General features: G+C 47.2%; 1 long non-coding RNA gene across 1 annotated transcript in view; it reads right to left on the reverse strand.

Annotated features, from left to right (window-relative positions):
- LOC130610165 (uncharacterized) overlaps nucleotides 1-27,442 on the reverse strand; it is a 131,105-nt gene that overhangs the window by 40,276 nt on the left and 63,387 nt on the right. The window contains exon 2 of the long non-coding RNA XR_008974974.1: nucleotides 24,505-24,585. This is a non-coding gene — a long non-coding RNA (uncharacterized LOC130610165). The remainder of the gene's footprint in view (nucleotides 1-24,504; nucleotides 24,586-27,442) is intronic.

Raw genomic sequence — 27,442 nt, forward strand, 5'->3', positions numbered from 1 at the left:
GCTCCTGCAGCTCTATGCCAGGGCCAGGGAGATGCTCTGCACACCACCATTGCCCTTCTGGGTTAGTCAGGCTGCAAGTTGCCCTCATTGAATCACAGAATGGTTTGGGCTGGAAGAGACCTTTAAAGGTCACCTAGTCCACCCCCCCGGCAATAAGCAGGAATATACTGAACTAGATCAGGTTGCTCAGAGCCCCATCCAACCTGACTTTGAATGTTTCCAGGGATGGGGCATCTACAGCTTTTCTGGGCAACCTCTTCCTCCTCCTTGAAAGAGATCAGCAAGCAATACACACACCCTACCTCCTAAAAGCACCTGAGCTGCTCTGGGTGCTACACTGTGATGGGTCTGAAGCATGAGTGATGATGACACAGGTCAGTGGGAAGACACGGGGACAGGACAGCGGTGTTTCACCCAGTAACCTCAGTAATGCTGAGCTCTGCCAAGCTGGCAACCATCCCTGGGGAGCTTCTGAAGCCTGGCTCTCTCCACTTTGGAAGGGGCAGAACAACTCCCTTCTTGGCTCTGACACTCAGTGCCACCCCTCTTTTTCCAGCAAAGTACCCAGTTTGGGTACACCAGCTCTGGGAGGACCCTGCAGGATAGCAGCACCAGAACTGGGGGCCATGACTTCTGCCCTGGAGATGTCTTTCACCACCACAGAGTGCATGGGGAAACTTAGGGCAAGACCTCCACCCCAAACCACAGAGCAGATGGGGCACTCACCCAGGGGTCCAGCAGAACAGCCCAGCGTGCACAGGAGGAGCTTGGCCATGCAGGGCTTTACCACCCTACTGTTAATCACAGCCCAGCAATGCCCAGGGCTGCCAGCCAGTGCGAGCGCTGGTGAGAACAAGCCCTGGGGAAGAAACCCAGCTCTGCACCCTGGCTCCGCAGCCCGGCTGCTCCACGGCCAAACAGGAGGAGAGGCACAGCTCACCCTCTATGGAGCACACACCCTTCCTAATGAGAGTCGACCCAGGAGCTATGCGGGAGTCGCGCCCATTCCCAGGCAGGCTTCAACGCCAGCGAGAGCCAACGCCGGAGCCAGGCAGCCTCCGAGAACAGAGACACGGTTTGGAAGCTTTGCTTTGATGCTGGCTCACCAGCCAGCCCCAGCACCGGGGAGGAGGAGGAAGGATTGTCGGCGCTCACCCCGCTCCCCTGCGTGTGCGTACACGCGGGGCTGAGCTCAGCCAGAGATCACAGGAGAGGGATGCAGCAGCTGCTGAGCAAGTGTGGAGTCACCAGCTATGCCCTGCCTGGTCTGAGACCTGAAATGGCAGCGGAGCACGCACTGCTGGACGAGAAAATCCCATGGAGAAATGCTGGTGCAGCAAGGATGCTATGAAAGGATTGAGCATCATCCTAGGATTTCAATACTCCGTTATCTGCAGTTGATCTGAGATCAGAGTGCCAGGACCTCTTCTCCAAATGTAAATGTAATCTCCAGATGTGTTATTCCAGAAGACACAAATATTTTTTTATCATCTGTGCCACTGCTGTCAGCACAGTAACGATGTCAAGCCTCAGCCAGAAGCACAGCAAGGTTCAGGGCCTTGTGTTAACCCGTCTTGATCTAGCTCTAGAAAGCCAACAGGAGCAACAGGATAAATACAAAGGTGATATGATAGACAAGATTTCCCAATTAAATTCCCAACACTTGCACCTGACACACCCCCATCCCCACTCCTATCTCTTTTAATTCCATTCCATAGATCTCAGAGCACTTAAAAGACTCTAAGCACTGCTAGCATCGTCATCCCGATGGAGAAACTGCAATTCAGAAAGGCTGAGCAACCCATCCAGCATTGCCCAACCAGCCGCCGGCAGAGGAGAAGGCAGGACTGGTTTAGCACAAGTCTCTCCATTCCACCAGGCTGCCTGGCTGCAGGGTATGAGTTCCTGGCAGGCGAGCCGGGGCAGTTGTTCAGCACCACTGTATTTCCCAGAGCGGGGTGTGCCCAACCTTCACACAGCATGGAAAGCAGTGGCCACTGTCCCTGCTAAGAGGACAGTCTGAAATACAGCACTTGTTTCTTTCCTTCCTCCTGCCCCCATCAGAAATGAGCTGGGTTTAGAGCTTAGGAATGCAGACTTTCTGCAGAGAGCAAGGGCTGTCAGAAAAGGTGACAGATGTGCCTCAGTTTCCCCATCCACGACATAACATTGATGTTTGCAAGCAAAAAACACTGAAAAGCACTGAGGGTTTTTGTTACTCCTGTCTAGTCACAAACCCTCTGTGTCTAAGGTCCAGGTTAAACAACTATGGACCAGGCTCACCAGGAGAAGGCATTTCTGAGAAGCAGGAGATATGTAATGTGGAGTAGACCTCACCATAGTCTCTGTCAAAGCACACAGGACTTTAAAGTTGCCCAAAGGCCACAAAGCTGGATCCTTCCATTAGGCACAAAGCCAGGGCCTGAGGCTGTGATAGTACTCAACATTTTAAGCCATTGGTACAGGTGACCATGGAGAACATCCCACGATCAGCAGGTCTACGCTGACTGAAGCATTGACAAGATACAAGACAAAGTGAAGTGTTTCTATTTGCCATATGCGCTTTCCAGTGTGCTGTCAAGAAACTGCTTCTTTTCAGTCCAGGGCAGTGAATGTGTCAGGTGGAGAGAGCAGCCAGAAGCCTCTCACTTAGCCTCATTTATTTGCTCTTCATTAATTCCTCCACTTGCTCTAAGGACCCCATTTTGGCCAGCCTATTCCCTCACCTTCCTCCTATTAATTCATGTGGCCTTCTTGTAACCTCTTAAATTACCATACAAATGAACAATTAAAGGATTATCATCCTAGCAACTAAGGATCATGTGTCTCAATTTCACACCTCCAGAGAAGTCCACCAGCTTGACAGGAACTGGTGATATCCACGACCAAAGATGAGCCTGATACAGAGTGTGGAAGACAATCTCTGCCCTAGCTCTTGCTGTACAAGCATGGACCATGGGCTTGGCCTAAAATCCAGAAGCTGGGTACCAACACACTGCACCTGAACATCCCAAGCATGGGGAGTGGACTACGCAGACCTCTTTACTGCTCAATTCTCCATCACCCAATCTTGCAAGGAAAGAGGGTTTAACTCAAATTTCACAGTACAACAAGTGCAATTGTTGTACTCTGCCAAATGCATCCCAGCTGCTGAAGCACAACTAATTCTATCTTGTCTTTCAGGCACAGGTTGTCTCCTCTTTGGCGCTATGCAGCATCAGAAACCTCATCATCCCCAGCTAATGGCTAGTCCCCCTAATGCATTAGGCTGCTTCCATTCTCATAATATACCCTTCAAAACTGTGTCCTTTAAACACAGAGCTTAATGCTACCTTAAGTAAAACCTTCTATGCGTCTCTGCTACTCAAATTCAACTGTATCAGCTTCTATTAAGTTGACAGTTCTGTTGTGCCTATGCCACTCACTTCTGCCAGGAAACTGTCCAGCCACCCAGCCTGTGCATCTGCAGCTAACACATAGTGCTCATCTTTGTGCTATGGATCCAGTGTTCCACAACTTCCCAGGCCCTTTATGTGAAACTCCAGCAGCTGAGCTGATGGTAGCGACAGCAGCAGCTGCTGCAAGCAGTCAGGTCTTGCAGAGAATGGCATTCCTCCCCTGGGAACAGGCAGCAGGAATAAACCTAAAATCTGATTCTAATGCATCTTTCAAATTCTTAACAAGCCAAGAAAAATTACTGCTGCCTTTTTTTGGGTTTTTTTTTTTTTTTTAATTTCCCATTTTTAAAGTCACAAGGCTTTTGAAATCAATAGTTAATTTTAAAATGCCAGGATATTGTTGGATGCATGTGTGGTTGGTTAATTAGAAGCACTAAAGAAATAATACTAAAAAAGGCAAAATAAATTCCCCAGCAGGATATACAAGAGTTCAAGAGTGACCATCCTCCTCCTCCTCCCTGCTCAGACTCCAGAGCAAAGAGCATCCATCAGTCCCATGCTGCCACCGGGGCAGTGCCATAGAGGCAGGGTGTCCCAGGATTTGCAGGACAGGCTCTTTGGGAAGGATGTAGGAGCCATTCAAACCTCAGCTGAAGCCATTTGCAGGGCTGAGTGCTGGGAGAAGGCACCAGCAGGTTTTCCCTCCAAGGCATAGCTAATACCAAGAGGAGCACAAAAGCCTTTTTGGAAGCAGGCAGATGCTTCCTGGGAAGATGTGCAAGTGGGGCAGGATGCAGGGTAGGATGCAGGGAGCATCCCAGCAGGAAGGACAGCCCTTCTCCAAAGCACCAACCTAAGCTCTTTCCCGGCTCCAGCCTTCCTTCCCAGCGCTGAGCTGGGGAGGGCTGGTGTGGCAAACAGCCAGCTCAACAACTCCAGAGGTGCAATTATCATTAAAGCCAAGCAGGCTGGAGCAGCGGAGAGGAGATGCCTCCCCACCAAATGAATAGGTTTAACATTGCTCACATTCCTGCATTCCTGTGCCGCTGTGTAATGAATAAACCCTCTCAAACTGCTAAAAACACGGTGGTTTTGGTTAAGCCGTGTGAGCATGCGAGTGTGTGTTTTGTAACCGTACACCTCTGCAGACAGAGCCCTGCTATGTTTGTAATCTAGGAGCTGAGGTTTTCCAGAGCCGGTTTGTGTAACCAGGCAGACGTCAGCACATGCCTGTTTTATGGGAATAGTATCCCCATCACGAGTGTGTGGAGATGGGACAGAAAGTGTGCAGGGCCAGGCAGACACCTTGCAGGACAGGGGTGCTGCATGGGTCCCAGACCAAAGCACATACAGAAAGCCACTTCTGATGATAGAATAGAATCATAGAAGCATAGAATGGTTTACATTGGAAGGGAGCTTAAAGCTCATCAAGCTCCAACCCCCTGCCATGGGCAAGGACACCTTCCACTAGAGCAGCGAGGAGTGCCTGACCACTTCAGGGCTGGCCTCTTAAAGCACTGACAGGCGTGGGGCATTGACCACCTCTCTAGGAAGCCTCTCCCAGTGTTTGACCACCCTCTCAATAAAGAGATGCTTCCTAATGTCCAGTCTGAACCTCCCCTGGCGCAGCTCTGAACCATTCCCATATATCCTACCACTGGATAGCAGGGAGAAGAGCTCACCACCTTCCTCTCCAGTTCCCCTCCTCAGGAAGCTCTAGAGAGCAACAACGCCAACCCTCAGCCTCCTCTTCTCCAAACTAGACAAGCCCAGAGTCCTTAGCCCCTCCTCACAGGACATCCCTTCCCGCCCCACCACCAGCTTTGTTGCCCTCCCCAAGGACATTCAAGAACTTCCATATCCTTAAATTGTGGGGCCCAGAACTGCACACACCACTGAAGGTGAGGCTGCACCAATGCTGAATAAAGCTGTGCAATCACATCTTTTGACAGGGTTGTTATACTGTGGTTGACATAGCCCAGGATGATGTTACAGTCAAAGCTTTTCACTATCTGCATTGGTTTATCTGCAGTGGATCCTGTCTGGGTCTGGAAGCAATAATATTATTTATTCATGATTTTACTGAAAAATTTAGTGGCTCCTTAGCCAAAGGTCAGAATCTACAGGTCCTTCTGCTTGGCTCTGCCTCCTCAAACCTGCCTCTGACAGCACCATGTCTTGTCCCTCTTTTCCCCTCTCTTCATCATCCTCCAGTTCAGCTTAAGGCTTTTCTCCCTGTGGTGCCTGTGGCTCCATCCATGCTACTATCCTTCTCTACCTGCCCTTCACCTCCCCACATCCAGCCCTTCTCCACACAGACTCTCCTTTCTACTCCAAAATGGTCTCCTTATGTTCAAAATCAAGTCTTAGGACATCTTTTGGATGCTCTTTCACCCAGCATCCAAATCTGCTGTCATCAAAGCTCTACTTACCCACATCAAAGCCAACACAACTGCCCTTCTCTGAGAAACTTAACTTCTCCTGACCAAAGAGTATGCCACCACACAGGTCATGTTTTCTATCCTACCTCAGCTGCTCTAGGCTCCCCCCTTTCCTTATCTCATCACACAAGAGCTCCTTAACTTTGAAGGCTCATCCCATGACCTACAGTACCCACTATCTGCTGTTGACTCTTATGATGTTGACTCCTACAATGCTGACTCTTACAATGTTGATTTCCACTTAGGAAGCTGGTTTGGACCAGTCAGTGGAAAATGTCTTTGATACTGAATGATATTTTCTCCCTTCCTGCCCCTCTCTTGACCAGTATGAATTCTTCCCGAATGTCTGCCAAACCACCTCAGTGACTTCATCAAAACTCCCCTTTGCTGTGACATTTACAAGAAAGCTCAATAACTATGAGGCTGCTGGTGTTCTGAGACACGTCTGTCAAGGTGATCAATAGTGCCTTTTTGGCATTTTTATTTTACTCCCCTATCTGCATATGTCCAACCACAACCTTCCATCATTGATCCAGGCCATAAGATCCTTGGGGAACGGACAGCCTTCTATTCAACATTTGTACAAAGAGCGGTAGGCTCTGGGGTACAGTTAGTGCTCTTCATGTCACAGTGGTGTAAATAACACGTTTAAACACCCACCAGGGTCAAGATACCTGCTTGCACTAGATATGATCTCCAGGTCTACAGCAGAAAACATGGTCAAGAATTCCACAATGTTGCCAGGAAGCCACAAGTTACCTGAGGATATTTCACAGTGCAGAGAGATCCAGGTGCCCTGTTGTTGCATCTAGTTACAGCAACATCCTATTTGTTCCCAAACAAATCATAGCACAAAGCATTCCCACTGGCTACCACTAACACCACTTGACATACCACTCGTGGTAGCATGGAAGGCATCCCATGAGGAATTTTTGTACATGTGGAAGAACACAGTGTTAATTACCTTTCCTTGCAAGCAAAAGCTCCATGCTGACTACTCAACCATGACTGCTCAAGCATGAGTACACTTCAGTGACGTTCTCTCTGCTAAACTGGAAATCATAGAATCATAGAATCATAGATTGGGAGGGACTTCTAAAGGTCATATAGTCCAACCCCTGTGCAATGAGAAAGGACATCAACTTCAACTAGATCAGGTCACTCGAGCCCCATCCAACTTTGACTCCAGGGATGAGGCATCTACCACCTCACGGGGCTACCTATGCCAGTGCTTCACCACCCTTACTGAAAAAAAAAATATTCCTTACTGTTAGTCTGAATCTCCCTTTTTTTCATTTAAAACCATTACCCCTTCTATGATTGCAACAAGCCCTACTAAACTGTCCCTCTCCACCTCTCTTATAGGCCCACTTTAAGTACCGAAAGCCTACACTAAGGTCTCCCTGAAGCCTTCTCTTCTCCAGGCTGAACAACCAACTCCCTCAGCCTGTCCTCACCAGTGCCACTGTGCTCCTGGGGACCAGATGACCTGGTCCAATCTCTGAACCTCTGCCATCCCCTCACGTTTGTCATCCACAGGTGACCACCACCAAGCAGCCCCTGCTGCTGTTCAGCCCCAGGAGCAGGGGCAGCTCTCAGCAAGACCTCAGAGCGCTCTGGTCCAAACTCTGCCCATAGTTCTGGCCCCCCATAGGTGCACTGGCATCACTGCTATCAAATCAAGGAGATACCCAACCTGCCAGGAACACAACCTGTGAGTATCACAGATCACACTCTGGGCAGAAGTCACATCTTTGCACAGCTCTGAGGATGCTACTAACGGACTGAAAGACAGTAATAAATATGCGCAAGCCCATGCAGAGGTGACTCTCCCTTCGCTGTCCAGAAGAGGCTTGCAAGGCAAGTTTTTCCACCAGGCTCCAGGGCTGGCCATGACATGCTCTCAGTGCCAGCAGCCCCATGCAGCACGGCGCCAGCAGCCCGCTGACTGATGGAAATCCAATAGCCACATGAGACCTGTGCACTGCAGCACAGAAAGGAGATGCACACGCAGCAGGGTTTGGGTTTTTTTTCACTTCTTTCTCACTCATCCTTTAGTTGAACTTGGCCTGAACTGACACTGTAATGAGAGAAGTCAGGCATAAACCACAGGCCTTACCTTAGACGTAACGTGAGAGCTCTCCTATCTCTTTTAGTGGTTCTCACTGGGGCTGAGCCACATCTCTGCAGTGGGAGGATTGCTCTTCCCCATGTGGAGGGACCCTATGGCATCTTCACTGCTGGAGACAACTCTGCCTTCCCCGGTGGGAAGCATTTCCCATGGCTAACACCAGGCATTTTACACATATGCACATGAAAATGTTTCTTGGGCAAGAACTTGCGCCCATCACTTTGTAATCATCTCCCCTGTAGGTCAAGTACCAGCAGTTTTGATCAGGGTTTCTCCAAGGAGTACAAGACTGAAAACACTGTTCTCTGAGAAACAGCAAGATTCCACTTGGCTGAACACAAACAACTCCCTTTGTTTTCATTAACCTAACAATTTCACATTAGAGGCTTTTCCAGGCTCACTTTGATTAGTTTGTACATTCAGTGCTACCCAGTTCACAGGTACAGCCAAAGGCAAGAAGGTCCCTTTAAGGCTCTAATGAACAGGGATTTCACATGATCTAAGTGGGATGGGTCTACATAGACATGTGAAGACAGACCTGGGCTTGCTCCACTTGTGCCCAAAGCTGACTAGGAATCAATCCAGCTTAAGACAAAACCCACAGAGCCACAATTAGTACAGCACTCTGACCAAGCTCATATGCTCTAAGTGGGTGCCCTGAGCAAATACCAGTCAGACCTTTGATTTCATCCTCTACAACAGTTACAGAGAATAGAAGGGTTGTAAATCATCAATGATCCAGAAAATCCCTAATAACTATAACTAGTAACTATTAGAAAGAACAGATTTAAGTGAACCAGTGTACTACTCTGCCCTGTTCGAATAGTGGCTCTCAAGCCATTTGGACCTTGGGAAACTATGTACAGGATGGTATAGATCAGTGGAAAATAATACAAGAAACACAACTATTATTATTGGAAGACTTAAATTTCCTTTGAAGTACACCTCCATCAAAAGAAAGCATTTAGGAACCTGCAAGGTAAGAAAGGTTTGGAGAACCAGTTAAAAGGTGCATAACGAAGGGAATTCCACCCTTGGGTGGAAGCAGCTGCTAAAAACCCAACCAAACAAAAGCCCCACAACAGCAGTGACCTCATTGCTATGGTTTGTGCGGAACAGTTTATTTAACAGAAAGGAAATTGTGCACAAGGAAGAAAGCGAGTTGAAATCCAGCCAATACAAAGATAAATGTGCATGTACAAAGAGAGGTTTTAAGATCCTGTGTGATCAAAAGACATCTCCAATAACGCACGTCCCTTGGAGGAAAAATACCTATTTGCTGTATCACCAGCGTCCCTGCGTACAGATGGCACCTGGAAGTGTCCAATGAACCATCCAAGCAGCCACCAGCTCAATCCCATTGAGCTTGGAGGCCTCAATAAACACATGAGAAGAAAGCATACTTCTAGATGTACATGGGTGGCAAGACAACCACATACGGAAATAAAAGGAGGTGATGGTGTACTAGACTTTTCCGTTCTATTTAAGTAAAATTATACCCTATGTTGTATTATCTGGGGGGGGGGGGGGCTTGGATTAGTTTCAAGATAGGTTAGAGGGAAAAAAACAGTGACCTTCTATGCCTCAGCTCTTTAAGAACTCTTGAACATTATGGAGAGCAAAAAATACACAAAACCGTTTCATGTTATAAATCATCTCCATACAACCTCAAAGGACTGAAACTGTTCAGCTCCATGACACCTCATCACTGCCAAACACTACCCTTTCCTCACTTTTCCAGAGACACAGCTGGCTGAGGTGCTCACCAGACCTCTCCAGAATTGATGCGGCTCATCAACCAGCAGAAAGTTCACCAAGCACGGATGCAACATCATGTTCTAAGAGCACAGCAAGCTGTAGGTGGATCAGCACAAGGGCTGAGGAGGGATGGAGAAGCCTGCAGGAATGGCAACAGCTCAGCACCCCCCAGAACAGCCCATCACAAGGCCAACAAGCTGCAAGAGGGAGAGATGGAACAGAAGGAGGAAGGGAAAATGCTGATAAATAAAAGGCTCATTTTGTTTTACAAAACTGACTAATAAAACCCAAAATCAGATGCAAATTTGGCAGCTGAAGAGAATGGTACTGGGTTCTGTTTTGGTTTTGCTTGGGGTTTCTCGTCCTTATTGACAGGACAGTAGCTCATCCTAAGGGAAATACTTCTGATTCTCCTTAAGAATTCCAAGGTGCTATAAACAGCAAAAACTATTCTCGGGTATCAAACATCTTGAGAGTCTCTGACCAGATAAACACATTTATCTCTGAATAAGTATTTTGCCACTACCTACCTTCATGTGAACAAACCAGCTAAGAAAGGAGAAGATGACTGTTTAATCCAGAAAAGAAACAGAATATGCACATCCTGCTTTGAAAATTGCCCAAAACACTGAAGTGAGAAAGAAAAGCAAGCGAGCAGACAGGAAAGCTGCTGTCATCCCTGCTGCTCTTCATGTCATAGTACAGGTTACGGGAAGATGAAGCTCTGATCACTCCTACAGATGCCTGCAGCTGGAAACTCCTGTCCTGAAACCTGTGCATGCCCCACGCTGGACTTTCCCTTCTGTTCATTAAACCACACCAAAATGCCCTTTTTGAAGTGGTTTGCCAGAAAGGGCTCCAACAGATTTGAGGTGTGGCTCCACCACCGCTCCGTTGATCTGAATTAGGGATGCTGCCGTCTGGGACATGCCCTGCCTCCCGGCAGCAGCATGGCCACCACCCAGCTCTGAGAGCCATCTTCTCCAACAAATGATCTTTTATTTATATATATATATATATATATATATATATACACACACATATTTATATATTTTATATATATTAAAATGTATAAAAATATATTATTCTAAATATGTTAATATTAAATATATTTATATTATAGCTTTCACTTAAATACATAATATTTATATTTTTCATATATATAATTTCATTAAGGTCACTTTTACTTGTGCTAAATTAATCACAACTTGTTTATCAGCAGAAATATGTATTTAAGCAAAAAAATCCACTCTGTACAACCAGGCTTTATCCCAGGTCAGCCATCACCTGTAAAGCTGGTATGATGGTGTCATGCATCCCATCCCCAGTCAAATTGGACCATGTGCCCCATGCATGGCCAGACTTAAAGTGTCAACGCAGTGGCTGCAGCTGTAAGGCACAGACAGTACCAGCGATGGTGTGGGCAGACCACACTCTATGCCAGGTTGTGGGGATGCAAGGACCAAGTCAGAAGTGATGAGTTTGGTGGCAAGACTTCACCAGGCATCTGTAGCAGCCCAAATGAGCACCCAGAAATTCACAGCCCTGGGCAAGGGAATAGGGATGCTCCAGCAGGGCTGAGTCAGGGCAGGGGCTGGCACACAGCTCTGTGCCAGGGCAGTGCAGGCAAGCAGACAAAATGAAGGGGAAGGACAGAGGCAAATAGCAAGTGTCTGACAGGAGGAGAGGTGGCAGGGGCTGCACCAGCTCCTCCTGCCCACAGCACACCGGTGGCCTGGATATACGAACCAAAAACTGGATACACCTACGTGCAGCACCTCGTGACCCAGCCTGCCCACACCACTGGCCCACATGCAGTTCCTGCTCCCTGAAGATCTTTGTACCAAGGACCACATGAATTCAGACATTGAAGACTCTGGAAGATATCTGGTGGAAAAGATCACCAGATCTTTAATTCTTTTAGGCAAGCTTTGGTGGTCCTCTGTATTTTGGCTTCATTCCTAAATATTATGAATATGCAGAGGATGCTTCAAACACAGAAGGAAGCATCGTGCACAAGAGACTTGCGGAAAACCAGTAAATGGAAAAGAAAAAACAAGTTTCCAAACCATCAGAAAATAGAACAAAGATGGTTGAATCCTACAAAAAGTGTAGAGCAGCAAGGATGAAAACACAGCAAAGGATATAAGGAACCTCATTGCAGCGTGGGGATGTTACAGGGATGGGGAAGGCAGATAAACTGAATACCACGGAGGCACATCAGGCAGTGTACAGCCACAATTCATTGGATTAATTATCTGAGCTGGGATGAAAATACCTCAGGAAATGACACAAAAATCCACACAATCACTTTAAAAACCCCAATACTGTGTAATTTGTGTATAGTAATGTCATCTGTGGCTGACACAAGACCTGAGACCACATCTCAGCAGAATGTTGGCATAGGCTCCGCAGCCCCTTGTTGCCACTACAGGATCTCTCTGAGATGGCACACTGCGGTGATGCTCGGCCTGTCCACATCTGGACAAAACCAGATGTAAACAGGTAAAGCCACATCAAGTATCATCCATGTGACCTACTACTTTTGCACCCAACCCAGTATCATCAGTCCTTCCATGGCCAGCATGAAGCCAGACCAAACACAAGCCAACGTAACCTTCACATGGAGTGCTCAGCCCAATCCCACGGAGAGGCAACTGAATGCCCAGGGCTGATCTGGATCAAAGCCATGCTCCTGGCTCACCCCACGGTGCCAGCAATAGGTTGCAACCACCATGAAAACAGCACCTGAGAGAGGCTCAGGAGTGGAAAACAGCACAGCACCCAGTTCTGCTGCCCGAGAGCAGGTTCACACAGAGGAAGAATGAGACAGACAGTAGCTGCTGCTGTTGGTTCACAATCCAGCAGTGAGGAACAATCAACAATCCAGAACAGTGGGGAAAGGCAGGTGTAAAAGAAACTAAGTTACGGTTTTGTCACCTTTTATTGTTTCCTGCATAAACCAAGTCTGAGTATTAAGAGCAGAGAAAAAAGAAAAAAACCCTCTCACTGGCACAGCCTCGAGCATTTCACACAGAAGGATCTGAAGAGTCACCAAGCCCCAGCCTGTAAGGGAGTAGATGCTGGTGGTGATGCACCCCAGCCACCATCAGGATGACACCTTGGCCAGGGAGCCTCCACCAGCAGGACTGGCAGCCCCACACACCTCCTATTATCAGTACTTGTTGACCTCGCCTACAGCATCAGCCTCCAAGATGTGCTTCCCTGCAGCTTCCACAAAGCAGGAATGCTTTCCAAACACAGCAATCTGGAAAAGCTTTGTACCTAATCTCAAACAACCTTCATGTGCAAATTCACACTCAAATGAGATTCCACCTGAGCAAGGAGGTGATGCTCAGGATTCCAAGGATTCTGCGGTCTCCATGCAGGTTGCTCACCCTGTCTCCATGCAGGGTGGGCAACACACCCAGTGAAGAAGGGTTGGGCTGAGAAGGGGTGTCTATTGCTAGGGCTGTCCCTCAGGGGATCACCAAGGGAAGCCAGCATGGTAGCACAAGGCCAATAAGATGCACAGCAGCTGATGATGTTCCTACCAAGACCATTGCTGCAGGTCTGGGAAGTGGGAAGCAACCAGGGAGGATAACAGATAAGAGATTGCACAGGGAGGAAAGGTGCAGCAAATGAGAAATTTGGACCTATTTCCAGTACCTGAAGGAGGGGGCTCAGCCAGACAAAACACACATTTTCCCTGCAGAGCTTCCCCAACTTCCCACTCAATGCTGCTGATCTCCCCAAAGGGTCCCCACTTTGATGCTCAATGCTCTGGTACCTGCAACAGGCAGTGATGCCATGGGCTCATGTGAATGCCCAAAAGTGCCTGCAACCATCACCAGTCTCCTGGACATCCAACTGCAAAAGCAGCGTGCACATGAAGTCACACATAAAAATAGCTGAAATCAGGATTCCGGCTCCTTGAATCAGTTTTTATCTGCTAAGGTAAAACAGGATAGATGCTCAACAGGAGTCATGCTTAAAAGCATCAGAAATCTTCCTTTTTTCCAACAACTCTATCTCTGAAATCAGAAGCAGCCTGCGGGAAAATGCAAAGAAACCTGAGATAACAGCAATGATCCAAGCAGCATGCCCTGCTCCACACAGCAGAGGCAAAAGCTTTTAAACTCAATACAGTTAACAGCATGCTTTGGAAGTTTTTAAGTTAGCAAAAAGTTAAAGAAACATGAAGCAGAAAGACTAGAAATTATCAACAGAGGTGGACAGGAAACAGAAATTGAGAGAGGCCAGTAAATCTTCACTGATTGCATGGGCTGTTTGCAAGAGGCTATGGGGAGTATTTCAGCACCTTCCTTCAAACACTATTTTATGCATGTGACTGAGCAAACTGGCCATCACTAAACCTTCTGATAAACCCCTATTTCACCATACTATGTATCAGCAATTTATGGGAAAACTGCCTGGCAGGCTCAGTGCTTTGTCCAGGGAGCTCTGACCGTGGGTCCCTATCCTAACTCCAGGCTCCTGGAAAGACATCAACCCATATAAGCGGAGTGTTGTAAAAGAGCTGAGCTCATCCAAGGAAGGCAAAGCACATTTCAGTCTGGGAAGGCTCCCACCACATTTTTTCCCGTCACAGTGATGTGCAGGGAGGGACCTGGGCACAGGGCTCCAACACCGGCTCCTGTGTGTATCCTCTGTGACCGAGCATCATAGGGATGAGCAAACAGCCTGTTATACAACCCCAGGCTATTTGTTTTTAACTAAAATGCTGAAAACAGGGGTGGTGGTGGTAGGAAATTCACTGCAAAGTAGGATATAACCAGCCAGAAAGGAGGTATATGATGTCTGCCCCCTGCATCCCGTATAGTACCCTGATATCCTGCCAAATCCACACGGTCTGGATTAGCGATGCATCCTTTGCAGAAACAGCCCTGGGTTGGGATGCAGGTGCAGCACAGTGCTACCCTTGAGCATAGCAGAGAAAGGCAAGTGCATCCCAGCTCCCAGATGTGCATGGGTTTGGGGAAACCACAAGTCATCTCCCAGACCTTAAGTGCTGGATAATGCAGGTTTGATGGGATATCCTGAAAAACCCTTCACTGAGGCACCCAAGCACCTCTGTGCCAGCTGGATCACTTAACATAGTATGCAGCACCGGCTGTGGGCATTTAAACTACAATCCTGCAGTGGGCATTTAAACTACAATCCTGCAGTATCCAAGATGGAATGGACAAGCCCTCTCTAGGCTCTGTCACTCTCAGAAAACAGCTCTGATCCAGCAAAACTCATCAGCCAAAATTTGGTCCAGGACTTTGGACCTTTTGTCCATAGATTCTTTCCTCTCTCAGCCTGAAGCAAAAAGGCACAGGGTTAAGTTCAGACTGGGATGCTCAGCCTTTGCAGATGGGCAGAGTGAGAGATGAGGAGGATGAGCATCGCTGGCCCACCTGAACCCAGAGAGCATCTCCTGGGCTCCTGCTACTCCTCTCAACAACTTCATTCACCAACTGCCAGTAAAGCTCCAGAGCAATTTCCAGCACTGATTCCCAGACCCATGAGATATTTCCAGATTTTTTTTATATTTTAAACTGGCTGCATATTTCTGCCTAAGTCAACAGATCGAGTCATTGCTGTTACACATTGTCCTGAGTCTGAGAGCTATTTCTGCCCATCATAAAAGAAACTGCAATTCTTTCTGATTAACTCCACAGAAATGCCCATTATTCAGACAGGAGTCTGTAAAGCTGGCTTGAAATAATCATCAAGTTAGTTTAAAACAATTACATTTTGAGGATGAGCATCCTCTGGCATCCAAAATATCATTCTGAGGTTTTTATTCCCTTTTAATGTTATTTTCTGTTTTATTGTCACCATCAGGTTAATCCCAGACAGAACAGAAACAGCAGCAAAACCAGTCAGCCCATGGTGGTATAACCCAGAATAACACAATCAGTTGTCATAACCAGCCTCTCTGCAGAAGCAACATATCCTATTCCAGTCTTGGCTCTGTGATTCACTTTTGAAGGGAAGAAGCTCACAAAGAGGCTGCATGGGTTAGTGCAAAGCCCAAAACTGCATCATGCAAGAGGCGGTGAAGAGCTGACCCCAAAGCTGATATGGTAAACACAGCACTTTGGATTGCAGCAGGCTTTGCCAGCTGGCTGAGCATGGCTAATCAGTGGTGGTCTAGTACAGGATAACTCATCCTTACAACAGGAGGAAAGGGTTTCAGCAAGTAAGCACACACTACTTGACAGATGGACACAAGAAGACCCTAAGTAGAATATGCAGCACATAGAAAAAGCCAAGGCTCTCAAGCCAGAGAGTTGTGCATTGCCCCTTCATCCACCACTGCCCCAAATTTGACAACATAGCAAAATGAGGCCACAGGTACTTCCACCATCTGCTGGGATTTCACAGGAGCACAGCGCTGACGGTTTGAATTGACACAGGGTCAGTCCAGCTCTACAGTAGGGAAAGAGCCCTGCAGGACTCCACATACAGCACAGCAACCCTCTTCTCTTCACCTTTCCCTTTTGTCAAAGCATCACTTGAAGCAAGAGGCTGAAAATGCATTAACCAGGAAAGAAAAACAACCACATTATGAAGCGAGCACACAAAGCACATCATGACATTTACAACTGAGGCTGGTCTTGCTCATTTGTATTTCAAAGGCCAGGTTGACAGAAGACATTTTTCTTGTTCTAGCTTTATTTGTGAAAGGAATAATACATAGATTTGGAGTGTTGTTGCCACAGTGTCAGCCAGAGCCTTCCTGCAGCTTCAGCTACAACGACATTCAACCTTCCTCGCTTGGAGAACATAAGGACCAACCTGGAAAAATCCCCCTTTGGCTGATATGACCCAGACCAATTTAGGGAGGCTTGCTCATGCCCACACATTCATCAACCCATCCTAAACGCCCTATGGCTTGAGTTAATATTAAGCTAATCATGTTGAGTGTCTTCCCTCCTTCAGTAACTTCATAGTGCTGAAACCTTTCCATCATCAGAGCTCTCACTGATTGATGGCGACAGTGACAAAAGTCAGGCTCAACATTTTAATGCCTCTGTCAACTCTATCACACTGTAAGGTCTCCTCCTTTGCTGGAATATGGCATCTTTGACCCCACCACCAGTAACAACCTCAGCAAGAGATGATGCAGGGCCACCAGTGCTGATCAGTCACAGCCCTCAGTGGCAAGCTGTGGTGCTCTTTAGACGAAGCCAAGCAACTGGACGTAAAATTGAGCTGAAATCCAGTTTACAGTCCGCCCTGTCATACCAGACCCACCAAGACCCTTGTTGGAGGCAGCAGTGTCCTGGTCTGGCCTAGAGCCTGCCTCAGCTGAAGACCTCAAGTCAAGGTACACGGCACATTTACCTGCCATAATTTCATCCTCGCATTCTCCTCCCAGTAAAAACCTAACTGTCTCAAAGGAACAAGCCATCCTCCCTACTTCACACCTCACACACTCTATGTGCCTGTTTTCAGGTCATCAATTGAGAAAGTCCAGAGCTTCCTGGAGACCTTTACTTGCTACAACAAAGACAGTTACAATTCAGATGGACTGTGATTTACATTAGGCAAGTATGTCAGACTGACAGAGTCACAAGAGGTCTCCATCTCCTTCGTAGTCACCATCACAACTATATGGAGGCCTTAAGGAGATGCCATTATAACAGTGATAATGAATGTCCATGCACTAAGAACATCTTCTTCCAATCAGGTCCAAAAGATGGGTGTATTATGCGGGCATTTTGCTCCACTGGTTCCTTCAGGTTGGAGTTGATGAGAAGGCTCCATTTTTCCTCTGTGACTTGACCCCATGATTAAGTTTGGTTCCTTTTCTGCCCCCAAAGCATGCTAGCACTGTTGGTGTCTTTCTACCCAGTCATTAAGTCCATGTGCATGACCTAGCAGGCACACTAGGAAAGCAAAAAAGCAAAGTAGCAAAGTAAGGTGCACAAGAAACAACAGGGGAACCAGCCAGCCCAAACTAATGATCTCCATATCTGAACTAGAATTTTCCCTTCAATTTTGCCATCGAGTAGCATTGGAGTGGGCACATGAGCATCTCAGGGCTGGGATCATTGAACAACTCCTCTAGAAAAGTAAGACTAAGAAATACAAGGTAGTACTAATTTATAACAAAACCTACTACAGTCTTAAACCATAATTAATCAAAGTTAAATATAGGCGATACTTACATTGAGCAATAACAAATGCAAAACACAATCAGAATCATTACACCCAAAAGTCTGATGCAGAATTCAGACAGGGGCAAGTATGGTGCATCTGAAGTGGCATGCTCTGCTCCACACTTTACGGACATAGCACTTTTATCGCAAAACCTTGGGAAAAATCCCTTCCCAGTGCTTTCTGAAGACAAATCTGTGCCCAATGCACCCACGCAGCTCTGAGCATCATTTTCCCAGTTCAGCTTACAGAATAAAGTTTTTCTAACTTTCCCATCCTTTTTGTGACTGTTTTGGTGGATTATTTGGCTGTGGGCACGAGGGATGAATTACAAGCAGGGGGTAACTCAATCCCTCTCTCCTCCAGAGCAGCAATACTGGCAGCTTGAAGTGAGGTGCTGACCTTGGTTATCTTACCCTCTTTTTCTTCTCCTGCAAGCAACCACAACAGAAACCTCAAGCGAAATTGTCCTAATCTCTCCTGGAGATTCTGATTTCAGTCAGACGGGGCTGCTATTTGAAGCTCTATGAAAGGAACATCTTAAATAAAAAGGTCTGTGGTGGCGTGCAGCAGTGAAATTGCTTTCAAAGCCTTAATGCATGGGTTCACCAGGAGAAACTCAAGTCTGTCCATTAACTCCTGGCATGCTGGCAGTTTCAAAGATGCTGCCCATGGCCAAGATCAGCCTGTTGTCGCAAATGCAATCACCCGTCTGCTGCTGTAGCCAGGCAGCAGCTCCAAATTTCATATTTACCCTCTGTTTCAGTGGAACAAGGACTTAATATTAAACTCATTTTACACACACGCAACAGAGGCACCAAGGAATTGAAAGGTGAGACTGGTCTCTTCCTAAGCCCCGCTGTCTGGAAATCAGGAATCTAATGCAAGCCAACTGTCTGGAAAATCTCCATGGTCCATGGAAGAACAGGCTACCCCAAAGCATCATTTGCTCCCCCTCTTCCCACTGAATGTAACTGGAGTTTACATTGGAAAACAGTTTTTTTTGGATTTCACACCTAACCTCACCCATTCAGGAGCAATGAAATTCACCAAATACCATCTCCAATTGGCAAAATCATGCTGGTATAATAATATAGAATCACAGAATCATAGAGTAGTTAGGGTTGGAAAGGACCTTAAGATCATCCACTTCCAACCCCCATCATGGGCTTCGTCCAACCTGGTCTTGAGCACTGCCAGGGATGGAGCATTCACAACCTCCCTGGGCAACCCATTCCAGTGCCTCACCACCCTAACAGGAAAGAATTTCCTCCTTATATCCAATCTTATATCTCCAAATGGGTCAGCATTTCAGCTGCCAACTCGCACTTCTGGATGCTTTTGGTCCAACTGTGTGACCTGCCCAAAGTCACACAGGAACAGTAAGGAGTTATTCCTGACATGCCACTATGCATAGCCAATTTGCAGGAACATCAGCTTTCCCTGTCATGACCACAAGGAATGACAAGATCAAAAGCCACCACCCATCTCATTCCAAGCCAGCCACTCCAAGTGTGTCTGCTTGAGCAATAAGCCCTCCCTCCCACAAGCATAACCCTTTCTTCCACAGCTGAGCTCCACCTATTGCTGTTAAAGACCTCTCAGGTCCCCATATTTTGAGAATCCAGTTGTCAAAGTCAGGCAAACAAACAAAAGAAAACAAAATGCAAACCCAACACATGCAGCCATTTGACATTTTGGTTCATGTATTGTTCTGTCCAATATTTAATCCTCCCTTCCATGAAGGGAGGGATTGGCACCATGCACCCACCTAGCCCTGTCAACATGGAGCTCTCAAGCCTCTTGGCTCCAGCCTGTGTGCCATCCTCTCCATGGCAATACTGGTCTGGTTACAAGTTGCAATCAAGTAGGCAGTTATGACTCAGGGTTATGGTTAAGAAACATTGCCCCCAGGGCACTGGGGCATTAGTAGAATATGCCCTAGTTTTAATAATTAATCCATCTTGACCTAAGCTCATTTTACTCTATATTGGTTTTCAATACACTATTTCATAGTTCAGAAAAAGAACATGGTTTTCTTCAAAAGGGTCAAATCTATTAAGGAAAAACATCTGCACAAGGACAACATCTCTCCAAAGGAGGAATCTCTGCAGGACGTGCTGCAGATGCATTTACTACCCACCAGTGCCATCACTTGTTGTCTGCAATAGGCCCAAAGGAGACCTCTCCCTGCTTCTTCCCTTCAACATCCATCCCATCTCAGCTGAGAGAGACTATGTAGCAAAGGGCAACATCCACAAGTTGTGGCCATGTAGGACATGTGGCAAGCTTTCCTATGAGCAAAGTGGTGCAATGTTGAGAAGGGTCACCTCAAGAGGTGGGCACATCCCCACCTCTGGAAGTGCTGGCTGTCCTCCTCCAGTAAGCACTGGAGACCACCTGCAGTCCCTCCCTGTCAGCATTTTGGGGCCTTTCCCTTGAGTCCTGTTGCGTTGTAGGAGACACCAATGGCCCAGATGCTCTCTCAGGTTCTCTGCCTCCACCACAGTTAGTTTCCCCCAGGTCCCCCCCATGGACCGTGCCTGGATGATGGCCTTCAACTCCTCTTGTTACATCCTTAAGCTTCCCAGGAAACACACCCTGGGGAGACACCAAGGTCAGGGCAGTTCTGTGCAGAGGAAGGTGAAGGCATGGAGGCACTGAAAACACAATCAAGAAAATAACACAGATGATACAAACCACCTCTGAGAGCAGCTTGTTAGATGTGTGTGATTTAACCATCCATAGACACCATTAATTTTCATAGGAACCAGCAGAACCGAACAACCCATTGATGCAAAACCTGAAAAAACAGACCAGAAAACACCTGGTTCAACTAAATATATGTGGTCTGCTAATGGATCCCCTCATGAACACACAGGAGCCGCATGGCCATACACCCCATGCAATTTGGAAAGGAGACTGTATGAATCTATGTGATGCTGTGCACTTTCTAGGCACAGACACGTGGAACACCAAACGTGGCAAGCCATTACCTGGCTCAGATGATGCTGGGAGCCTCTGATGAGGAGCAGCTGAATCCTGAAGAGGAAAATGCAAGGAGCTGAGGGAAGACCAGACTGAAAACACCACCATTTATTTCTTCCAGATTTACAGCAACAGCTCTGAGAGGATGTAACACCTTGAAACCTTTGATCAAACGCCTGGGTGTCCATGCAGGCAAAGACGAAGCCTGCAAAGAATGTCCCTATCCAGGCATCCACGCACACACTCATCATTCCAAGAAGATGCTTTAAAGAAAACAAAATGCCTGAAATAAGAGACAGCTCAAACAGATTTTTATCATCACATCCTGCACTTATCAAATGAAATCAGAAAGGGGGAGGTGCAGCCTGCTAAATAAACAAGCATTTAACCCTCGCTGTGAAAGAGTCAGTGTCTGAGCTTTGGGGGGGGGGGACGATGAGGAAGTGATCATTAACATTGGGAAAATTAATGAGGCTGAATGGAATTAAGTGTGTCATTCATGCCAGGTGAGACATGAGGGAGACCAGCCATCTGCAGCAATGGCTGAGCTGATGGTGCCTGACAGGACACATGTGCAGGGCCAAATCACAGCAAAAAAAAAACCAAACAACTGCAGCAAAAGCCCTGTTTGGGTGTAAAAATCGTCAGAATTGGGGCAGAACGGAAAAGCAACGGCTCAGCTGCTCCCCACTGCACTCAGCATTGCCACTCTGCCCAAGAGTGGGCCGAAACCCACAGTGGTTTTGAGCTAGCGGGTTGTCACCACTTAGCCTGTTGTTACCCCTGCAGCTGCAGCAGTTGATTGGATTCTGCATTAAACATGAGGCAAAGCACAGCCTAAAATCCCTTCCAGGTAGGTTTAAACTTCCAGGGACTTACTTTGGAAGTGAACTAGCCAACTAGCCACTGTTAGCAATTAACTGCTGATGAAATTCTGTCCATACCTGAGCACCCAGCTAGCCCAGGGACCCAGCTCCCCACCAGGAAAGCATCTCCACAACCATGCATCCTCTCCTGGCCTGGTATTTGGGTTTTGCCCCATTTTTTGCCTCTTTGCAAGATCCTCAGGCTTGACAGAGTTATCTTGTCACCTTAGACTGAACTGCCTTTTCTCAGGGCTGATCAACTTGCATCATGCAAATTACACAGGGTGGAGGTAAACTTCCTTAGGGGCAGAAAAGGGCATTCAGACGGTTCCTTTTATGTTTTGCAGGTCATTTGCATCCTTATTCTGCCTTTAGGGCAACTCCCCGTTGACTGAACACCTGCTTTTAGCTGCCGGGGAGCAGATAACAAACCTCCTTCTCCACCCACCCCCAATTCACACCCCTTCAGAATAGTCAACCAGTGTCACTTGAGACTTGCAAAACCCCTCTCACTTTGTCTTGGTCAAGGTGGAGATGAGCACATTCTCCCACTTACCATATCCCAGAATCACAAAGCCTCCCAGCACACCAAACCCAAGGAAAGTGAAGAGCCACACTAGGTCACGGGATTGGTGGTTCCACATCTCTGAGCCCCGAATGCTCTCACTGATGTCCAATGTGTCAGCCCAGCACAAAGATGCTTCCAAAAAAGGGGAATGGAGAAGAGAAGCCAGCTGGAGTGAACTTTATCAGGGAAAAGCCAGCCAGATGGCCAGCAGCCAAGTGAAAATTAGGCTCTTTGCTGGGAACCAGTGATACTGCAGAAAGCATCACCCGTGCTTAGGCACAGCACTGAGATCTCCTCTTACATCACTCATCCTTAAAGTACTTCTCACACAACTTCAAAGTCTCTGTTTTCCTGTTCTCTGGATGGAGGATCAATGCACAACCTCACTGCAAAGAGACCAGTGGCAAAAGCAAGCACTGAACCCAAGGCGACCATCAGACCTGCAAGATCTTCTGGTCCCCAAGGTAGACAGATGGAATGTAGATGTATGTATTCCCCACCTGGACATGGCCAAGGTTCAGGCAAAGGGCTGTAACCACACAACTTCACCTTGACAGTGTTTCCCTCCCTATAAAACAGAGCATTTCCTCTCTCTGGGGCTGCAGTGAAAACACTTCAATGACTCATAACACAGAAACACTAACAGTAAATTGCAGGAGAAACTCTCTGTGTAAGAAAAACACAAACATTCTCTTTGCCCACTTAAAATTAAACAGGAGTGATATATGACAGCAAATTATATTTGTTCCTTGATTTAAGGTGACAATCTTGATGACAGACCATCAATATCAATCTCTCTTTCTCAACAGCTGCACCTCTGAGAACATATTGAGGGCATCAGCAGAAGCAAAAGCATACCAAAGATCTTAGAGTTGCATTGTACATCTAAAGTTTAACCTTTTCTACTCTATTTATTCACACTGCAGCAGTTTTGCCAGCATAGGCTAAGCACTCTGCAAACACAAGCAGAAAACAATGCTCCTGTCCCTCAACAGAGGGGAAGCAGAGGAGGTGGCTCAGTAAAAGCAGATGGGATCTGAGAGGTAAAACTTCCCCTGTGCAGGAGATGCAGCGAACTGCACAAAAGCTCTCAAGGGAGATGCTAACCAACAGATATTTGACACGCAGGTCTCAGCTCTTCACATTATCATACCTACGGGCTGCTGCACCATAGCCAAGTTATTGGGATATGGATGCTCCCACTACAGGTGTTGGGCTCCCAGAGGGACAGGGTAAGCATTGCTCCAAACCTTCTTGCTGTGGCTGAAAAGCCACAAGCCTTATTACTTGAAAAGACAGACAGAGGCCAGAGTGGCACAGGGCTGGTTCCCAGGAGATCTGCGGGCAGCCCCAGCAGCCTCACTGGGGCTCAGTGCTCCTGGTGCTGGAGTTGTCCTGCTGGTCCCCACTGGGACTGCAACATCCAGCATGAGATGACCCAGTTGGACTGAAACCTCATGGGTGATCATACCCTATCTTTCAGGAACATGCATACACTGCCAGTCAGGGTGTATAAACATTGAGAGGAGGCTCAGACAAGTGGCTTATAGATTTAAACTGTGCCTAAACCTTGAACAAAATTTAAGGGAAGCTTAGGAGAGGCCCAAGCTTTCATGCAATTGGTTCATACACCCCAAGCCAACATCAAGCACCATGAACTCCAAGTCTTCCTATACAGGGAGCAGACATTAGATATGCCTTGCAGACCCCACATCCAAACAAGCCATCCCTGCTGAGCTGACAGTGTGGAGAACAACTATTACAGGGATTGATTCATCCCATGCAGATACTTACAGCAGGTCAGGGGCAGGTGCTTCCTAAACATATCCATTTCCCTCCAGTGACTGTAAAAGGAGGCTGGGAGAGACTGGTTCAGTAATAGGTAATTGCAGAAGAGGGCTCCAAATCTGCTGTGAAGCCCAACTACAACCAGAAACAAGCTGTCTGTGATGCATAGTCCTCCAACATATTGAAGGTTGTCTCCAACCCTTTTGAGACCCCCAAGTACATCAGCAGTCTAAAATTCTCCCATCAGCCTTGAAGAGGCAAACTACAGGGAAACCCATGATAAAAATTACATCTGGAGGTTCAATAGAAGAGGCCTCGCCCAAAGGCTGCAGGGAAGCCCAGGAGGGCTGTATTTCCAGGCTTACAAGTGCTGAAAGCCATCACCACTCACCTCACTTTCCAGGAAACCCTGGCAGGATCTGACCTCCCTTCCACACTCTCCTCCTCTCTCCTTTTCACAGTCAACCAGGACCTATATGACATTACAACAAAAGAAACGTCAGCAAGCCCAGCCTTGTCCCATCCCTCCAGCTGAAAAGCTTCATTTCCTCAGTTCTTCAAAATCAGGATGCACTGGAAAGCAAGTGTATAGAAATCACAGCTTACATATCTATTTAAATATTTATATATGTATTTATTTTGTACCTATATTACGTATCTAAATAGACATATAAACTGGGGAGGTGACAGGAGCCCCTTGTGAGCAGCTGAGGCAGCAGCAAATGGACTAGCATGAATGATGGAGCACTACGGCCTGTCGCATGATGAACACTCAGGACGACCCAGCAACAGGGCACCATGTCCTCCTGTGACGTTCACTGTCAGCTCTAAAGCAATCCCTCAAATGTTCCTAAATGGTAATGGGAGGAAATACAGCCAGGAGTGCCAGACAGCCTGGGATGATGAAGAAATGTCCTGAAGGTGCCCACCTAGGGCTGGCCAAAAACAGCGAGGAAAAAGAGGGGAGGCAGAGGACCAGTGCTGCATGACCCAGAGCATCCCAGCAGCATCATGGAGAGGATGTGAGCTTTTCCTATGGTGCTCTCCACATGCTCTAACACCCCATGTTACTGCTCAAGGGTTGCAATGGACAGCCAGACGACAGCAGGCTGCTGCTCAGGCACACAGCACTGTGTGGGGTGGTGGTCCCAGTGGCCTTTTTCTTCCACCATCTAGGTCTCCATTCTCTCTTTCTTCTCAGGCCACTGGACCCCTTGTCAGGGCAGCCATATATCACACAGCCATATATCAGACACAGAGCCATATATCACACATGAGCTGGAGGCAGAGCAGGGTAAGGGGACTCTATTACCATCAGAATAGCCTCATCACTCAGCCTACTTAACCCAGCCACATTTGCACTGCTAAATTTGGGAGAGTATGAGAAGCATTCCCTCAGAATGGTGGGGGAGGGACAGGCAGGCTTTTGGCCTCCTTTAACTCCCTGCCAAGTGCTCTGTAATTCAAAGTCCATGTCAGGGATGCTACCCCAAGCTGTGCAGCAATGGCCCAGACCCAGCAAACCTGGAGATCCAGTGCCTTAACCCCTTGGAGTCAGCATCTGAGCCTGGCTATTTAAAGATGATTGAGTCAGGCTTTCTGAAACAGATCCCACTGACATAACAGGTTTCCAGGAGGTATATTGAGGGGAATGTGGGACATCTCCATGCAGGAAAGGAGGCACTTAACTTCAGATAGCCTAGTTTGAAGACCCTGCCCTGAAGGGATGCAGTGCTCAGCTTGGTAACAGCTAGCAGCAATCACTACATTCAAACTGATCTAAGAAGCTGTGAATGACAATTTGAGTGCAAAAGAGATGAAGTACTCAAGAAGGATGGCATCAATACCTGCAAGTAAAAAGGGGTCACCATCCCTGGTAGCACCTACAAACATTGCCTTGCCCTGACCTGCAGCATCGGCACCTGAAAACATCCGATCACCAGCTTTTGAGATGGTAGAAGTAAATGAAAGCTCTTTCTCATTCTTGTTGCTGGAGGGCACAGGAAGGAAATGCACATTACAGTAACTTTTCTGGGCCTGTTTTCCATAAACACCATCAGCACCTGCACCCTCCTGCAGATGCCCAGAGAAATGTGCCCCTGGAAACACAACCCACGAAACGTCTTAGGGGGCTGCTGCTGCCTACACCCAACAAATAAACACGGTATTAACCCCACAGGGTGCCAAGTCCAGTGGTGCATGAGGTGAGCCAGAAATCTTCCCCTACATCAAGATGCTCGAAGGAGCTTTTGAGAGATCCAGGCATGAGCATGGGCAATTGGCCGCCAAGCTTGGGCTGCTCTCCTGGGACCTTTCCCAAGCGATTCACACGCACCCCAGAATAAAAACCTAGGCTTGTTTTCCCTAAAAGTGGGCATCAAACACTCTGACATCAAGAAGGATGATTAAAGACAGTTGAGTTAGGAGGAAAGATTAAAAGAACTAATATATGCTCAACTTGGCTAAGCAATGACTAAGAGGAGACATGATAAAAGACTCCAGGCATCTGAATGAAGGGAGTGGCATAGCATTAAAGGACTGAATAAAATATCGCTCTGAGAAATGGATCCATCAATGATCTCCCAAGAGATAAGGTACAAGCCTCATTTTTTAAGCATTTAAAAACCTCAGTCCCTAGAAGTGAGGTTTTTGAGCAGAAATCCATTTTGCCCCGAAGGAAGCACGCACCAAAGCTTTTCATCTCCAGCACCGGGTGCTGCGAACAAAGCTTGTGATGCCATAAGGCAGCACAGGAAGCTTGGGAAGTGGCAAGTATTTCATTCTGCCTCACCCAAGAAACACAGATAGGCTTTTTCACAGAAATTAAGAAAATAAATCCTTTTCACTGCTTATTTTTCATTCAGCAGCCCTAATCCATAATGTTTTGGGTTAAGAAAACCCTAAATAAATAAAAAGGAAAATAATCACCAGCCCATTCAAAACAAAAAGCTCTGGGGGGTTTACAAGTAGTTGAATTTCCCCCAATAATTAAAGACATATGGGGTCCCACAGTTGCAAGAGAATGGCTTGAGCTGGGCAGTGGCACTCCCAGGGACTGTGAGCCCAGAAGCTCTTCAGAGCCAGCCAGACCCAGCACACGCATGGGCACAATGACATGGAAAATGTCATGGAAAAGGAAAAGCATTTCAATACCTGTCTTTTCTGAGACCCTTCAGAAGAGGGGCCCTCTGAAACCTAAGGACCTGATACACTTTATAGAGATCAGAAATAAACCTTAAGCCCTGAGAAAACCGCTCAGGAGGAGAGCTAAACCTGTTACACTGGCTTTGCCTCAGAAAGCTCTGTATAACGCATGTAACATACATATC

This window comes from Pezoporus wallicus, unplaced genomic scaffold (genome assembly GCF_028554395.1).
Source record: "Pezoporus wallicus isolate ANWC-B61680 ecotype Strahan unplaced genomic scaffold, APGP_CSIRO_Pwel_v1 contig_7545, whole genome shotgun sequence".
Lineage (NCBI taxonomy): Eukaryota > Metazoa > Chordata > Aves > Psittaciformes > Psittacidae > Pezoporus > Pezoporus wallicus.